This window comes from Triticum dicoccoides, chromosome 7A (assembly GCF_002162155.2).
Source record: "Triticum dicoccoides isolate Atlit2015 ecotype Zavitan chromosome 7A, WEW_v2.0, whole genome shotgun sequence".
Classification (NCBI taxonomy): Eukaryota; Viridiplantae; Streptophyta; class Magnoliopsida; order Poales; family Poaceae; genus Triticum; species Triticum dicoccoides.
Genome location: NC_041392.1, coordinates 662,321,777 through 662,325,080, shown reverse-complemented (window position 1 = coordinate 662,325,080; position 3,304 = coordinate 662,321,777).

The window sequence follows — 3,304 nt, the reverse complement described above, 5'->3', positions numbered from 1 at the left end:
CGGATCAACTTGTGTCCCTAGGGGTGCCCCGTGCCTCCGTATATAAAGGCTCAAAGGGGGGGGGGCTGGCCGGCCAAGAGGTGGCGCGCCAGGAGGAGTCCTACTCCTTCCGGGAGTAGGACTCCCCCCTTTCCTAGTTGGAATAGGATTCACGGAGGGGGGGAAAGAGGAGAGAGAGGAGGAAAGGGGGGCCGGCCCCCTCTCCTTGTCCTATTCGGACCAAAGGGGGGGAGGGGCGCGCGGCCCATCTCTGGCCACCTCTCCTCTCTTCCACTAAGGCCCACTAAGGCCCATATACCTCCCGGGGGGTTCCGGTAACCTCCCGGTAATCCGGTAAAATCCCGATTTCACCCGGAACGCTTCCGATATCCAAATATAGGCTTCCAATATATCAATCTTTATGTCTCGACCATTTCGAGACTCCTCGTCATGTCCGTGATCACATCCGGGACTCGGAACAAACTTCGGTACATCAAAATGCATAAACTCATAATATAACTGTCATCATAACCTTAAGCTTGCGGACCCTACGGGTTCGAGAACAATGTAGACATGACCGAGACACGTCTCCGGTCAATAACCAATAGAGGAACCTGGATGCTCATATTGGCTCCTACATATTCTACGAAGATCTTTTATCGGTCAGAACGCATAACAACATACGTTGTTCCCTTTGTCATCGGTATGTTACTTGCCCGAGATTCGATCGTCGGTATCCAATACCTAGTTCAATCTCGTTACCGGCAAGTCTCTTTACTCGTTCCGTAATACATCATCCCGCAACTAACTCATTAGTTGCAATGCTTGCAAGGCTTCAGTGATGTGGATTACCGAGAGGGCCCAGAGATACCTCTCCGACAATCGGAGTGACAAATCCTAATCTCGAAATACACCAACCCAACATGTACCTTTGGAGACACCTCTAGAGCTCCTTTATAATCACCCAGTTACGTTGTGACGTTTGGTAGCACACAAAGTGTTCCTCCGGCAAACGGGAGTTGCATAATCTCATAGTCATAGGAACATGTATAAGTCATGAAGAAAGCAATAGCAACATACTAAACAATCGGGTGCTAAGCTAATGGAATGGGTCATGTCAATCAGATCATTCAACTAATGATGTGATCCCGTTAATCAAATGACAACTCTTTGTCCATGGTTAGGAAACTTAACCATCTTTGATTTACGAGCAAGTCAAGTAGAGGCATACTAGTGACACTCTGTTTGTCTATGTATTCACACATGTATTATGTTTCCGGTTAATACAATTCTAGCATGAATAATAAACTTTTATCATGATATAAGGAAATAAATAATAACTTTATTATTGCCTCTAGGGCATATTTCCTTCAGTCTCCCACTTGCACTAGAGTCAATAATCTAGATTATACTGTAATGATTCTAACACCCATGGAGCCTTGGTGTTGATCATGTTTTGCTCGTGGAAGAGGCTTAGTCAACGGGTCTGCTACATTCAGAGTCGTATGTATCTTGCAAATCTCTATGTCTCCCACCTGGACTAGATCCCGGATGGAATTGAAGCGTCTCTTGATGTGCTTGGTTCTCTTGTGAAATCTGGATTCCTTCGCCAAGGCAATAGCACCAGTATTGTCACAAAAGATTTTCATTGGACCCGAAGCAATAGGTATGACACCTAGATCGGATATGAACTCCTTCATCCAGACTCCTTCGTTTGCTGCTTCCGAAGCAGCTATGTACTCCGCTTCACATGTAGATCCCGCCACGACGCTTTGTTTAGAACTGCACCAACTGACAGCTCCACCGTTTAATGTAAACACGTATTCGGTTTGCGATTTAGAATCGTCCGGATCAGTGTCAAAGCTTGCATCCACGTAACCGTTTACGATGGGCTCTTTGTCACCTCCATATATGAGAAACATATCCTTAGTCCTTTTAAGGTACTTCAGGATGTTCTTGACCGCTGTCCAGTGATCTACTCCTGGATTACTTTGGTACCTCCCTGCTAGACTTATAGCAAGGCACACATCAGGTCTGGTACATAGCATTGCATACATTATAGAGCCTATGGCTGAAGCATAGGGAACATCTTTCATTTTCTCTCTATCTTCTGTAGTGGTCGGGCATTGAGTCTGACTCAACTTCACACCTTGTAACACAGGCAATAACCCTTTCTTTGCTTGATCCATTTTGAACTTCTTCAAAACTTTGTCAAGGTATGTGCTTTGTGAAAGTCCAATTAAGCGCCTTGATCTATCTCTATAGATCTTAATGCCTAATATGTAAGCAGCTTCACCGAGGTCTTTCATTGAAAAACTCTTATTCAAGTATCCCTTTATGCTATCCAGAAATTCTATATCATTTCCAATTAGTAATATGTCATCCACATATAATATCAGAAATGCTACAGAGCTCCCACTCACTTTCTTGTAAATACAGGCTTCTCCGAAAGTCTGTATAAAACCAAATGCTTTGATCACACTATCAAAGCGTTTATTCCAACTCCGAGAGGCTTGCACCAGTCCATAAATGGATTGCTGGAGCTTGCACACTTTGTTAGCTCCCTTTGGATCGACAAAACCCTCTGGTTGCATCATATACAACTCTTCTTCCAGAAATCCATTCAGGAATGCAGTTTTGACATCCATCTGCCAAATTTCATAATCATAAAATGCGGCAATTGCTAACATGATTCAGACAGACTTAAGCATCGCTACGGGTGAGAAGGTCTCATCGTAGTCAATCCCTTGAACTTGCTGAAACCCTTTTGCGACAAGTCGAGCTTTGTAGACAGTAATATTACCGTCGGCGTCAGTCTTCTTCTTGAAGATCCATTTATTCTCAATTGCTTGCCGATCATTGGGTAAGTCAACCAAAGTCCACACTTTGTTCTCATACATGGATCCCATCTCAGATTTCATGGCTTCAAGCCATTTTGCGGAATCTGGGCTCACCATCGCTTCTTCATAGTTCGTAGGTTCATCATGATCTAGTAGCATGACTTCCAGAACAGGATTACCGTACCACTCTGGCGCGGATCTCACTCTGGTTGATCTACAAGGTTCAGTAGTGTATTGTTCTGAAGTTTCATGATCATTATCATTAGCTTCCTCACTAATTGGTGTAGGTGTCACAAAAACAGTTTTCTGTGATGCACTACTTACCAATAAGGGAGCAGGTACAGTTACCTCGTCAAGTTCTACTTTCCTCCCACTCACTTCTTTCGAGAGAAACTCCTTCTCTAGAAAGTTTCCGAACTTAGCAACAAAAGTCTTGCCTTCGGATCTGTGATAGAAGGTGTATCCAATAGTCTCCTTTGGATATC